At 43.6% G+C, this 14,366-nt stretch overlaps 1 protein-coding gene across 1 annotated transcript in view; it reads left to right on the top strand.

Moving 5' to 3' along the window:
* Nucleotides 1-4,760: 4,760 nt before the first annotated feature.
* Nucleotides 4,761-14,366, top strand: part of LOC104926394 (fidgetin) — a 46,095-nt gene continuing 36,489 nt past the window's right edge. The window contains exon 1 of the mRNA XM_027291814.1: nt 4,761-5,657. The gene's annotated coding sequence lies outside the window, so the exon portion shown is untranslated. The remainder of the gene's footprint in view (nt 5,658-14,366) is intronic.

The raw sequence follows: 14,366 nt of genomic DNA, 5'->3' as shown, positions 1-14,366 counted from the left end.
TTTTTTTTTTCTCTTCACATAATGGCACAAAAAGTAAGTGTTGAATTCTTCAGTCTGACATCTTTACTCCACCTATGAATAAAAACACTTTTACAACACATTTCCTCCAGGATTGCAGGAGGCTGGAGCCAATCCCAGCCAACACAGTGGACGAGAGAGGACAAGCCAACTTATGTACTCACCGCCCATTATTTAAAACACTTGTCTGTGAGTCCGAATGAAAGTAAAACCAGGAGGTCATCCTGTGGGTTAGTTATTGCTGCTAACTTCATTGGGATCCACTTGCGACGCCAAACCAAAACCAAACCAAATTGGCTGCACAATTGGCTGTGGATTGCTGTGGATTGAGCGTACATTCATGCTCGAGAAGTGTCTTCCACGTTAATTCAATAAAACTAAGCATGATTGCTAGTTACTTACAGATTATGGAGAGAACTGAACTTGAATTTAAGGATGAAATCGAGGCAACTCAACTGCGACCCTTTGGCGAGAAAGCCAAAGCGGTCAATGCATCACGTAGGAGAAAACGCCGGTTTGTTAGCATGTCAAAATGGTTGCTGTGAAAAAGATCCATTGTGGAAATTTTCACATGGAAGTTTTCCTTTAAATACTTTGCAATTTTGTGAAACACTCTGGTAAAATCAAAGAAAGAAGGTTTCCCCCCCCCCCTACTTTAAACAAGATGTATCATACAGACAGATCAGAGAGCGGTATCGATCTTCTCATCTAACTCTCGGCAAAAAAGCAAATCATATTTCCCAAAATATTGAACTCTTCCTTTAACCAAACTGGAAGCAGGTGTGACAACTGCACACACACATTCCAGCCAGCCAGCCAGCCAGCCAGTTCATCGCTTCCCCCTGAGGTGTGAGGTGGGACTAGGGAAGCATGGAGTTATTCACTGTCTGCCTACTTGGTCCTAATAGTCTGGCACAGCATGACTGACGCTGCCCCTCTCAGCCGTGATTGAGTGTATTGATCCTGAGCCTCTGCCGCCGGCGTGCTCCCTGGACACCAGGCGGGAGGAGACCAACAATCAGAGCCTTCACTGGGGGAAAAAGCCCTCCTCATCTGCCTTAATCATCCGATCGATGATTAGCGCGCCGGCCCACTCATGTCTTTCTCTCGCTGACAAAGACATCTCCTCAGTCTCTGCTTGGTCTTTGTTTTTTCTCTTATCCGCACTTCCTTCTTTATTCCTCCTTTCATCCTGCCCTGTGTGTCTTTTCTCTACGTTTGATCGCCGCATTGGATTTGGTTGAAAGTGTGCGCGTGCGTGCGTCGACTGAAGCCAAACAGAAATACTCTTCAGCGAAAAAAAAAAAAAGGCCTTCTGCTGACCGTCCATTTTTTTGAGTGAAAGTGAGAAAGACAGGGAAAAGAACTTGATTAGACGGCCAATAGGAGAGATGGATGGAGGGAACAGAGGCGGAGGAAGACAAAGACAGAGGGGATGTAATGGAATCTGACAATAGGAACTGTTGAATCACCAGCTGCTTTTTGGGGTTGGGATGCTTCCAACCCTCTTCCCTAGCCCCCCCATAACCCCTCCCTGCTGACGTTGGTGGCCAATGGTGCACTCCTCCCTCCTTCGTTCAGCGTTGATTGGGCAGCAAATTGCTCCCATCACCTGGCATTAGTCCAAGTCCCACCAGTCAAAGCTTTTAATCTGATCATTATCCTGGTGCTAAGCGGCAGCACCACAGCTTCTGTTTGCTGGAGCAAGATATTGCGGCTGATTGAGTGAGGCGGATGGCTATATAGAATTTCAGTTCCATCGCTGTCCAACCGTTTAAAAGTGTGGATTATCAGAGCTGGAACAAGATCACATGACCCCTGCCTGTGCACTCTTACTTCTCAGGGAGCTCCTCTCGGTGTCTCTTGCTCTTTTCCTCCCTTCTTTGTCTCCTCTTTTTTAAATCAAGTTCCCACTCCTGAAGGTGCCCCGTAAACAGATTACATTGTCCACACACCGGACCAGAACACAATAGAAACAAATAGCGGCGTTATGTTGAATGAAAGCCTGCAATGACTGCTCAAATCGGTCTAAAGGTGGCAAAAGTAAGCACCGTTTGTTGCGGACAGAGACAGCTGGAGAAAGACGGGAAGGGAGAGTGTAAGAACACTGAAGTGGAGGCTCTTTCAGTGAACCATCCACTTCACATTCTCAAGCAGCCTGCTCATTGAATTCTGTCATATTTCACTAAAACTTTTCAAGGCCGCCGCTCTCTGCCCACCAGCGTCGAAAAGTTCAGGCGATATCCGTGAAAGAAACACCTCAGCATGGACGACGATTCTTGGAAAGTTTCCTTCCATACAATGCTTCCACTAATGAGCCATTGCATGTTGAGTGCAACAGTCTAGCACATGATTACAGCGGCCCTCCATCGCGCATGAGGAAAATACCAGCCAACGGCTCCCAAGTGCTCATTTCAATTACCATCTATTAGGAATTCCAGCATCTACCGCTTCCCCCCCCTTCCCCTCGCATGCAACCCACTCCTGCTTCCCACCCACTAACCTACACACACTCAATCCAGCAACCCCGAATGGGCCAAGAGCCCCGCGAAAAACATGCCTGCCGTCGAAACAATGCGCGATGTAAGTTTGGAGAGCGTGGAGAGGCACTTCAGGCGAGAGAGAATCAGCCCCGCGCCGTCTCTCGAGATGTAAGGGCGGCGGAGGGGTGGAGGGGGGTTGGAGGAGGAAGGGAAACAAAATGACTGTTTTTAGAAGATCCACTTCTTCCTGATGAAGCAAAATCATTCTACCCCCACCCCTTTGTGCGAATGGCTCTTATGGACACAGAGGATAACTAACACTAGAGATGGGTAGTTATTGTTCGAGTGGCATTCTCTAACTTGCAAATAGCCCCCTCAAATCTGCGTGGAGGGCTTTTTTCTTTAATATGAAACGCTGGAGGGCTCCCTTAAAGTAAATGAAGTAAAGAAATTAGAGGAGACATTTGCTGAGTGCGAGAAGTTAATCCAACACTCGCGGGGAGCACAAACAAAGGACTTGGGATTCTTTTTGTTTTATGATAATTGAACATGTATATGCCCAAACAAAGAAGAAGAAGAAGTAGCGGAGCAGGCAATGGCCAGAAATGGACCCCACCCTGTAAGTGACTAATGCGTGACATCAGTCTTCACTAATACCCCGACTGGCCGTCAGTCTATTCGGCGTGACACGAGACAACCACCCTGTTGTTTCACCTCCCAATTCCGGAGGAGTTGATGGAGGGCCGTCGATTGTTGTGTTGTTCCCATGACAAACAGGAGGCAGGGGAACCAATTAGTTGCGACGGCTTTTAACATTCGCCTCAAACCAAGGAGGAGACGTAGAGGTTTTTGCTGGAGTCTGCCAGTGGCTTAATTATAAAGAGGGAATGTTTTCCCAAGGCCAGCGCATGCAGACATATTACTAATTCATTCTCCTGGCTTGAATACATTGAGTTTTGCATGCAGTGTGCTTTTGGACATATTTATTTTGTGCTGACGACCACACACAAACATTCAGGACAGGAAAACCCGATTGGCTTCAGATATTGCCAGTTTTTTCCTCTTTATAGTCCTCTCCTCCATGGTCATGTGTGCTTTATATCAGCCTCACTGTGTGCGGAAAGGCAGGAAGACCCCCTCAGCTCTCCAATCTGTCACAGGGTCAATGACATTCATTTCAATGATCTATTTCAATTTATTCCAAAGATACTGAAGTATTTACAGGTCTGTGCATGCTGTTACCATGAACCCTGCGTGCATGTTGTGTGTGTGTGTATACAAGAGAAATCTGATTTCTGTGCAGCCTCTTCTGTCACTGTCAAGATACAGCCAGTCTGTGATCTGCATTACAGAAAATTTCTCATTTATGTACTTATCTTTTCATTTTTGGCCTTTGAAGAGGCGAGCTTTCTCTACTTGTACTGTATTTTGTTTGATTTCCTACATTTCCCAGAAGGCCTTACCGAAAAGAGCCCACGGCTAAATTCAGACGTGGGTTTAAATGAGTGTGCAAAGATGCAAAAAAATATTTGTTCACAACCTGTTTTTCAGCCTGGAATCAAGAAATTTAAAAACGTGTTACAAAATCTGTCAACCAGTCGAATCTAAATTATAAAAGTCTTGTTTAATGACCTGAATAACGCATTAGTGCTTCTTAAATGAAATGAATTCGTCTGCAATTCAACTGACAAAACACAAAAGCTGCGACAAAAACAGCTCCGACATAAAATTTCATTTCATTCAACATTTTCAGGGCTGTGCATTCAACACCGAAGCGGCTATCTCTGCAGCTTTGCAGCCTCGTGGAAAATAACGAGTGCATTCATGTTGGATGTCAACCATCGAAATGACTCGATGTTCACTAAAGCTTTTTTTTTTTTCTTCTTCTTCTTACACCATCTCGGGATATTTTCGGCTCTCTGAGTACCACCGGTATGACAGACGTTAAAATACAGCAGGCTGATTCTGTTCAGCCACAGACGGTTCACACAGGAGGAAAGTTAAATCTCGAACAGAGCTACTTCTCTTCATTTTACCTCCATGCACCATCTCCCTGTCACAGATGTAGGCTACTGCATGAACATGCACGTGAGTTTACTCCGGTTAGGCCAGGTTTAGGGTAGTTTTGGTCTGCCAAATGAAATCAGTCACTTCAGAGACATTCCCTGTGCCCCATACACGGAAAGGTAGATGTGGTCTTGTACATATCAGCTTCTGAACGTTGGATATCCTTGAATATGATGTCTTATGACCCTGATAAATGTTTCTAAATTCATTTATTTCATTTAAAAAAAGAAGATATTTCAGAGATACCACTGAAGGAAGCACGTGTACCACCAGTGGTTCTTGAGAACCGGTGTGCTAAAGTAATATGACTGTGTTCATTTGATGTTTTTAGCTGCTGAAAGAAAAATAATAAATAAAAACTGATGATTTCTATAAAAACAAACTAAAAATCAGGTGACAAACTGTTTCTCTTCCATTTAGTTGAAGAAATTCTTGTCGTTCTTTGCTGCAAACACAACCGCCGACATAACCTCGTCCATGTTTTCCACGTCTAAAAAAAAAAAAAAAAAAGACACAGCACCAATCAACAATAACAGCCCCAGAAACGTGAAGTGCAGCACCATTAGCCGTGTCTGGAACAGCGCTGAAGTTTTTCCTGCTTTTTCTCCAACAAATAATCTGCCGGGCTGCTGCTGACTTGTTGGACTTGACTGTGTAAATGGTTCAGCACATATGGCAGCTGCAAGCTTTCGGGCCAACTTGTTGAACTTGATGGATAGTGAAAAGGCCTTCGGGCTGCATGTGTTGGCCCTCCCTACCCCATGCTTTCCTTTCCTTCTTTTCCGTCTTCGTTTCCTCCTCTCTGACTTACTCTCTGTGCCTATTGATTATCAGAACTTCCCCTCCACACACACACACACAGATATGTTACCTCCTCTGCTCAGCGTGTCTTCTCTGCTCTGACTGTTGGAGGTTCTCCAGCAGCTCTCCAAACAGGTCTGATCCTTAACAAAGGTGAGGGGCTGGAGCTCTCGTTGTGTTCCAGCACAGCCGAGGTGAACGGAGAGAGGTCTGTGTTCCTGGCACACGATTCCTTCAGCGCGCTGTCACGTCTCTTCAACTCTCCCCCTCTCTGATGTTACCTGACAGGTGAGGGTGTGTGTAGGTGTGTGTGTGTGCGTGTGTTGTTTCATGCAGCTAGGGGGGTGGGGGGGGTGACGAGGAGGTGAGGGAGGAGGACAAACAACAGGATATGGATAGGGTCGGATTGGAGGGGGCATGAGGGAAAGGATGCTAGGGAAGAAAAGAGGTGGGAGGTAAGTAAGTAGGAGACTAGGGGAGCAGGGTGTATATGTGCATTTTGGATCTACAGTGTGTGTGTGTGTAAGAATGTGGGCATCCGTGTGTTTATGTGTGTGTGTGTCTATCGATTTGTGTGTGTGTGCCATGGACAGGGAGGTTGTGTGATGGCAGTGCCTTCAGGCTCCTCCAGGCGTAAGAATCAGTGAGCAGGTGGAGCGCACCGGCATCGCTGTCTTCTGACGAGTCCCCGCCGTCTCCTGTTTTGTCAGGACCCCTAGAGCGAAGACCGGGGAGTGTTTCTCTCTCTCTCTCTCTCTGTCTGTGTGTGTGTGTGTGTGTGTTTGTTGACCGGTTGGGATGCACTATGATCATTAGGATTCACAATGGCTTTGACAGCGCTGCTCTGGAGCAGTGGACACAGCATATGCCCAGGGAGATAACCGGTTGGCTGACTGGTTATCTTACTGGCTGGCTGCTCCACTAACTGTGTCCACGGCGCTAATAAATTCAGATCCTTTAATTCAAACAGACTTGGCTTTGGACATAAGGCCCCACTCTGTGTAGCAGACACTGTCTTGTATTGCATCAGGCAACACCACCGAGTCTGAATTATTTGTTTGCTCTCAAAGTTGGGATTAATTTTGCAGCGGCGTTGCTTCACTTCAAGCGGTTTTCGTGACATGTTGCTGATTTTGTAATGTGAATATTTGGCTTTTCATCCAAATACGGAACAAGCATCATTTGCTCTTACATGCTTTTGACCGAGGAGGAGTGGTGTGTGTGTGTGTGTGTGACTATCCTAAGTGTGTAAGTGGCTCAGGTGGTAAAGAAAGGACGTCCTAATAATAGCCCCTTGTCTCCACACTGGTCCACAGGCTGTAGCCGTATCGATTCTGCCTCTCCATCTTCTGCGTTTGCCCGGCATCGTTATAGACCAGATACCGAGGGTTTAGTTTGGAATCTTGTGCGGCAGCGCAGCAGCGATTCCTCTCCTCTCTCCGACCTGAGCTGGATGAAGCCGAACGCCCTAGGGGGCGAGGCAGCGGTGGTTTTTAATTGTTTGTTGTGTTAGTTGGTCACGCTGGAGGCAAGATCTCGAGGGACGGGCCTCCAGCCCGGGTCCTGACCTCGGTACGCGCACACAAACACCGATGACAAAATGAACGCACGGGCTCGCGCGGGTACGCCGAAGCAACAAGCGCCCGAATACACACAAACGGTACGAGCACGCCCTTACATGGGAGTTCCTGCTCTGTAATGAGAAACCCAATTAAGGTCGCGCTAATGCGGAGAATTCCACTTGAAGAAAGACTTTTACAAACTTACTGTCGTAATGCGTTCAACTTAAACGGTGAATGTGTTTTCATTACATTAATCATTTATCGCCGTGCGAAATATACCGCGTGTTTTTAACATGCGAGGTAAGCTACGTGATAAACGGGCTCTGATTTTTTTTTTTTGCTTAAGTGCCTTTTAATCGTTGGTGAGACTATAATCATCGGTAACCGTGAGAACCTAAATGGGCTTCTCGTAAAGAAAATCTAAAATCTTTCTCTGCACTTCAGCTTTTTTTTTTTTCCTCATCTGGAGGAGCGGTTGTTTTATCCTTTGATCTGCAGTACATTAAAGTAATACTGTGGGTTTGAAAAAACCATTAGATGGCCTTTTGCAGGGCAGCAGGTCTCTTTTAAAAGCACAATGAACCTCTATACAGATCAGGTTAGAAACTTAGTTAAAGGCACAATAACACACGGTCTCAAATTAGTCTTAAATGGTGTTAGCCCTCAAATAAGACCATTGACTCCCTGACCTGCGCTGCTGAGGTCCAATTACACCTACGGCTTTTTTCCTGTTTTCAACTGTTTGCAGCGAGACGGCGAGTTCTCGGATTCAGTGGAGAGTTAAAATATTCACATGCTGTGTCTTTTGTCTTTCCTCGCCCGCCTGTCTCACTGTCCGTCATGCTCTCCGCCCGTCCGTCCGTCCGTCCGTCTGTCTGTCAGGGTGGCAGGTCTTGTTGAATAGAGAGTGGGTCATCTCCCTGACAGAGCTCAACTGGTAGTTATGGCAGCCTCGCCACGGCTGGCTGGCTCCACACAGTCACCGGGAGACAGGGGATCATCAAGTCTGTCCTCGCGCTCCGCCACACACACACACACACACACACACACACACACATCTACGCTTGCACGCACTCGCTCTCATACACACACAACATGCACCTATACTAATAATGGCTAGATAGAGTTGTAAGATCATTATGACAGACACGGATATATTTGTCCATTTCCTAACCTGGTTCGTGGCTTACAGATTGTCAGATTTCTGTAGTGCCAGTACAAATTCAGAGAAGGTAGAACTGAAATGTAAATATATTTTTGCTGAAATATATATTTATCTTTGGTGTTTGTGCTCATTGGGTCCAAATTGTATTAAAGGAAGGCAAAAAGAAGAAATGTAAGTCTTATTTATTTTCCTTTAGTTTCCTAACAGTGTGTCCTGCATTTTTATTCTCCAAGCGTTTTATTTATTTTTTATTTTTTTGGGAGGCTGATAAACCCCCACAGCACTAAGTGTGCACGAGCTGCCGATGACTCACCTGGTGTTGATATAACACGGGCGAAAAAGTAACAGCCACTGGGAATCAGTGCTAAACAAGCGGCAAACCTGTGAAATGAAGCCAAGGCCAAAGTGCCAAAAACTGCAGTTCCTCAAACGTCCACTTGAGGCTGGCTCCAGAAGTGTCTCCATAAGTCCCCATGTTCAAATGTCCAACTTCACAGCAGAAATAAACATGTTTACAGCCTGGTACAAAAAACAGTTTTGGTCTCTATAGATAATTTTCCCGTTCATGACAACTGTAATGAGGGTGTCCACTACCACAGCTTGCCAGCTGCCACTTTTTGACTGTAATGCAATTTTAACAACTAAAACAGTTCTTGAAAATGTTGAATGATGACTTCAATTGCTATTGGCTGATAGTAAGTCCCTTATCCTATGTTTGTAGGCTAAATATGGATATATGGGAACTGCATTCCCCAGTGGCCACAAACTTGTCCACAGCCATTTTTATCCTCTCTATAAAATATGCACAATAACTGGAGCATTATCATAATTTATATTACCTTACATAAAAAGTGAAACAAATTCAAAATTCAGACGCACTTTGATATATTTTGACTGCTCAGAACACGCGGATACCGGTACAAAACAGAAAGAAGAAAAGAGGCATAATACCCCGACCAGTGAACGTCCCAGTTATTCCACAAAGCCAACAGTGTTTTAATCTTCCACGCCACTTAATGTCCCATTTAAATGTTCTGCAGCCTTCAAATATGAATCATGAATATCTGCACCCGGGGGTTGGCCAGCACAGTCTATTAGAATACATCACTACCGTACCAGGGGACCACTTTGTGCATCCCTCTAAAATGTATCATATCTCCACTGTAGAGAGGGAGACATGACTTCATGTGTCTTGTGATGTAAGTATTATTACAATTCATGAAATTCAAACACTTATGGCAGGGCCATTAATTTGAACCATAAGCCGTTGGGGAGAGATTTACAGTGGAGTTAAGGGCGATCACACCATTAAAGGACTTGGGAGGAAGACAGAGAGAGAGAGACTGCGAGAGATAACTGGAGCTATAGCAGCAGCTGTTTGAGTTTCTTCATGTATAAGTGCAGCAATTAATATTTCTGTTTCGCGCTCTCAGGTCAAATTCGCAAACACTTCCGTCCGAATTAGAGAGGGAATAGTGGAGTTCTGAAGGTTCACCAGTTAAAACATAACCCCTGCCTGCTGCCTTGGCTCCGTCTCAGTCTACATACAAAGTGCTGAATTTTGCATGAGTGCCTGAGCGTATAGCAACTGGAACCCTATAGCGTTGTTTACTGATACTTCCTCGAGGCGCCTCGGTCCGCGCAGCCCATTCTGATAAGAGTGCGAGCAGCTGAGACCCGTCTCCCGTCGGATGCTCTGTGATGGTCTTGTTATACAGCAGAGCATGAAGAAACAACGGGCAGAGGTCAGGACATGCAGACGTATTTCTCGGCTTCAAAATGACCAATCAGGAAGTCTGCTCCCAGCCAATGTTGATTTCTCAGATAGCACTGGCACAAATTGACATGTGACTCGCAGCAGAAATAGTCTGGGTAGTCCTTCATGCTGTAAGTGCAACAAAAGTTATTTCCCTATTCCGAGGAGATCAATGTTCGGATTTTACTGTAAGAATAGATTATGTCCTCCCTCATGACTTGTGTTATTTACTCATGTTGTGTTTGTCTAATGCAGCCTGGAGATTATTAGCATTAAAAACAGATAAAAGAAATTCAACTTTTTAAAACTTCTTAGTGTATATATGTTGTATATGTATTTTCTGTTGAAAACTAGGCTGTTTCCCACTTTTTACAGTCTTACAGTAATGGTCTCCTCACTGTAGCTATAGACCAGTGTTCATTTTGTCACCCATTTTTCAATTTAGTCTTGTTTCAAAGTTCATTCTTAGTCTTAGTCACTTTTAGTCTTTCACAAATCATTTTTGTTAGTCATATTTTAGTCGACTAAAAGTCTCAAAATATTTGTCCAGTTTTAGTCAAACGTGAACACAGGGTATTTTAGTCCAGTTTTAGTCAAATGTGAACACAGGGTGTTTTAGTCCAGTTTTAGTCAAACGTGAACACGGGGTATTTTAGTCTAGTTTTAGTCAAATGTGAACACAGGGTGTTTTAGTTCAGTTTTAGTCAAACGTGAACACAGGGTGTTTTAGTCCAGTTGTAGTCAAAACATTTTAGTCTTCTTCTATTTATTTCAGGATTTTTTTGTTGTTTATTAATTCCAGTTCACTTGTGTTCCACAGCTAACACATTGATTTAATGTCTTGATTGAATTGAATTGAATGAATTCATCTTCAATGCAACTTTGCTAAGTGTCTTGTCTGTTGTTTCAATACACACTTAATATGCACTTGATTTCATTTTTTAATCTACTAATAGCAGGTACACCCTATTATGACATGTTCTGTCATCTTCTACATGCAATTGTTAAATTTCAATATAAATAAATTGATTTTATGCCAGTTGCATTTACTAAAATGTTCAAATTAAGAGTCCATCATTGTTAGTGTTTAGCACTAATGGGGAGGCTAGACTCATTCTTGACTGTTATGCCATATGCACATTTTAATAATGTCGGGCTGCAAACGGGTTCAAGCTCTACAAAGCTGTCAATCAAAACGGGCCGGGCTGGGCTCAGGTCGAATTCTATTGGGTCCGGGCCGGGTCGGGCCTGACTTCTAAGACCCGTTTCATGCTCTAGATTGTGCTGTCCGTACACCGCGTTTTTCCTGCATGCTGTTTGTTTTCAAGCCACAGGTGCGAGAGCAGCCAGAGGATCTCAAACGTGTAGCCGTGATGTTGCTACAGTAAAAGAAGTGCTGGCACAAACACATGACAGCAGGAATGGATGCTGCTTTGTTTCTTATATAGTAGACGAAAACAACAAGGAGGTTTTTGTTTCTTTTTTATTTCTTGCATGACATTTTCGTCTTTTTTTATTCGTCGCACATTGGCACATTTTTCGTCAGTGTTTTCAGAACATTATATCGTCTCGTCTTCGTCAAGGGAAAAAGGCTCGTTGACGAACATATTTCATCTCGTTTGACGAAATTAACACTGCTATAGACTGTATAAAACATGGATGTAGTCTCCGTGACGTACCTCCCAGGCTTCTGAAGAGCCATCATTGAACATTTTCAAGGACCCTTTTGGTTGTCACAATTGCATTACAGTCAAAAACAGCTGTAATGCTGTGGTAGTGGACACCAGTTATCCTTAGCTTGCTAATGTCGGTACCATAGACTGTATAAAACATGTAGTCTCCGTGACGTCATCCACAGGTTTCCAAAGGGCTGTTGGGAAGCTCAGTGTTGTGGCTTTTTCACATTTTAACATGGGGACTTATGGAGACTTGACTCAGTTGTGGAGCCAGCCTCAAGTGCAGTTTCGGGGCTTTAATGTCTTTATTTGATAGGATAGCATGTAGGGAGACAGGAAAGTATGCAGAGAGGGGATGACATGCAGCAAAGGACACACACTCTGCCATTTGTACTCTACCAGGTGAGCTGCCAGGGTGCACCTGTAGCTTCATATTTCAGAAGAAAATCAAAAAACAAATGAACATATATCACACTATTCCCTTCAGGTTATTTGACTTGACAGGTTGTTGCAGAAATACAAATAGGTTCTTGTCGGCTGAACTGGGCTAACTAATGATTGCAAACATAACGTGAACAGTGAAATCCCACAACCAGAAAAAGAAAATGCACCTTTTTCGAGTTTTAGTTGAACTCAGACTATAATCTTCTCCGAGTGTCTCCGGCTCTGTGTTTGCTATCATTTGTCACATGGCCACAGTGTTATGGGTTCAAACAGAAATGTGCAATGGCTCAGTGCACTCCAACAGCACAGTTTTCCATCTCCGCTCTCCCCTGGCCCAGTTTCATTATCCTCAAGGTATTCAAGGAGTAATGGCTTCTAGGGCCAGAAACCCTGTTGGCCATTTCAAGTTCTTTGCCCAGACCTCCTTAGTTATTGTTCAGGAACTGCGTGTAAGTGTTTGGGAGACAGGACAGAATACTGAAAAGATTTCTACAGCTAACTGCAGCTGTATCTGCTGACATCCCTCCAATCCCTTTTAAGCTTTACATCTGCTCTAAATCTGATTTCAGGAGAAGTAAATGATGTGATCATCTTTGATGATTTAAATATTTAAATATGAAGCTTTAAAACCGGGTTGACAGTTGAGGATTTTGCTTTAAGTCTAGCCTCGAATCTCACATGCTCCAACCATGCAAGAAATGCATCTAAATATGTTGTTTGCTCCGGTACGTTTCCGTGCCATTGACAACAATTAAGCAATTTATCAGCGACGACTCGTGTCAAGTCGGAATGGCTTTGTTTACGCGCTTAAAATTCAGCATCTCTGTGGTTTTACAAGGGGGGAAAAGAAGTGTCTATGCATGTAAACAAAGTCTGAGAACCAGGCCGTCTTTTCTCCGAGGAGCTGCCGTAGTGTAACTTCAGCTCCATTGAACATCACCCTTCACTGGGTTTGAGGTATCTGATTGAGTCCATCCATGTGGAGCGCTATTGAATCAAAAGAGTAAACCTCAAGGACATGGTCCACCACACACACATCTCCTGAACGTGGACGGTAAGAAAGAAAATGCACACACGTATAAGCGACACACAGATACAGACGCACACTTGATAATGATAATAATGGACATATGTAAGTTATTAAGTTAATATAAATCTGTAGAATCTGAAGTGAAATAGACATTTTGCTGTCAGAGGCTGTAATGAAGCAGCAGCCAGTGATTCCCAGCATGTGTAATCTGTTCCTCCACAACCCCGGTGAGATGTTTTTCTCATAATTATATTGTTCCTGGTTGTCAGACGTTGATTCACATTAGCGGTGGAAAGGCAAATTCTTACTCGGAGGGAGATTTGTCTCATTTCAAAGAGCCAACAGAGAGAGCTGCAGTGAGCTGCTGAGAGATGGACTGGTCAGCAACAATAACCCTGCACTCACCACTGCAGGAGACAACGCTGGACTACTGTAGACTCGGCTACACCTCTCAAGTGGTTAATTAAATGAGTCCAAGCATAGAGCTACCACACAACGCTTGGTTTACCATAAACAATGTGAATAAAGCGGCCATGGGCCAGCCAGAATGTAGAGTTGAAAAAATAAATAAATAAATAAATAATTCAGATCACCATGGAGATGTGAGGAAAAAGAGGTCTGAATACAGACAGGGATGTCATTATTACTTTTTTATTCATTATTTTCATAATGACTGTCATTATGCGCAGCCTCTGATTGAATTCCATTTTGCTAGTCAGGTTTGTGGCGAGCGGAATAATTATCACTTAAGTGATATTAAGATTCATGCTAAACATTTTCATGGTCAGAGCCTCTACATATTTGGCAAAAAGGACTCGGGTTATGAAAGGGAAAGATGAAGAAACAAAACAATCTTTGCCGCGAAACGAGTTCCCGAGTGATCTGCAAAGAGACGGCGATATCGCAGAGCATTCTGGGTAATGTTAAACGGACGTTATTTCCATATTACACGTTTCCATTTAACACAAATCTGAATCCATTATTGTTCCGCCTTGATTACTTATCAGCAACATAAGCAGCTTCATTTATTCCATATGCATCAACTCGCATATATATAAAGTGATGATTACATCACGTGGAAGTGTAATCAACTGAAATGTAAGAATTGATTAAATCTGTGCAGCCAATAAAACGTCTCTTTCTTGTAATATGGAGGATAATTGCTGTTGTTTTTTTGCTGTATTTCCTGCCTGAGGAGAATCCTCCACATGGAATCAGATGAAATTTAGATATATAAGATGAACTATGAATATGACTGTATTTTATTATATAAGTAATTTGTTAGATCATCTCCAGCGGCAATATTAAAATGCTGCTTAGAGGTGCTTGACTAATAATACTTCAAATATATGGAAATATAAATG

Source organism: Larimichthys crocea, chromosome XIX (genome assembly GCF_000972845.2).
Source record: "Larimichthys crocea isolate SSNF chromosome XIX, L_crocea_2.0, whole genome shotgun sequence".
Lineage (NCBI taxonomy): Eukaryota > Metazoa > Chordata > Actinopteri > Sciaenidae > Larimichthys > Larimichthys crocea.
Note: the sequence above shows the minus strand (reverse complement) of the source record. Positions and strands in the feature narration are given on the sequence as shown.